Source organism: Gavialis gangeticus, unplaced genomic scaffold (genome assembly GCF_001723915.1).
Source record: "Gavialis gangeticus isolate Ggan-Ray unplaced genomic scaffold, GavGan_comp1, whole genome shotgun sequence".
Classification (NCBI taxonomy): Eukaryota; Metazoa; Chordata; order Crocodylia; family Gavialidae; genus Gavialis; species Gavialis gangeticus.
The window spans coordinates 42,623,584-42,624,753 of record NW_017729022.1 but is presented as its reverse complement, the minus strand read 5'-3'; positions in this window follow the sequence as shown (position 1 = coordinate 42,624,753).

The window sequence follows — 1,170 nt, the reverse complement described above, 5'->3', positions numbered from 1 at the left end:
CGCGCCGCCTCCGCGGCTGCCGGGCCCTCGTCACTGATCGCTAGCGCAGCAAGGGTGGCGGGGGTAACGTACCCCGACCGCTGGCAACTGACGGCATGCATGCAGCTGTCCGCGGGTGTGCCGCCCAAGGTTCCTTACTTTTTAAACATATTTTACATAGGTTTCGTCCCCGCCCCCCGTGTTAATTTAGGAGATACAGAAGAACCAAATTCCTGGGTATTTCTGGGTATGGGGGACCTGCGTGTGCAATATTGTATCACAGCTGAAGTGTAGAACAGGGTGAATGGGTGTGTCTAGGCAGAGAGAGGGGGGAGAGAGGAAACATATCTATATTTATACCTATACACACGCCGCAGCTCCTGGTATTATATGTAATGTATAATATTAAACTCGTTTAATATACTATTCAATATAATAGTTAATATATTAGTATATTAAACTTGAAGTGTAGGTATAGGGCCCCCATACCCAGGAATGAATGTGTGTGTGTGTGTGTGTGTGTGTGTGTGTGTGTGTGTACATCTATCTGTCTGTCTGTCTATCTACAACTCTATCTGTACGCAGATACATGTATACACAGATACACAGATGTATCTGGATAGATAGAGATGTAGATAGGTAGATAAACTCATTTAATACAATATTCACTATAATAGTTAATATATTAGTATATTAAACTTGAAGTGTAGGTATAGGGCCCCCATACCCAGGAATGAATGTGTGTGTGTGTGTGTACATCTATCTATCGATCGATCGATTGATCGATCGATAGATAGGTAGGTAGATATAAACACACATACATATACATATCTACCTATCTACATCTCTATCTATCTGTACACCGATAGATGTATACACAGATACACAGATGTATCTAGATAGAGATGTAGATAGGTATATGTGTATATGTATATGTGTTTATATATACATATACACACACATACACACATGTATACATATGTATGTATGTATGTGTGTATATGTAGCTAGACACACTCACACACACACACACATATACACATACATACATATCTTCATTCTAGAGTATGGGGGCCTATATAAAATATTAAAAAAATACCCTGTTCCACACTTCAAGTTCAATAATATAGTGGTATTATACTAAATATTACATTAATCAAGTTTAATATGTATAATACTAATTACATAACA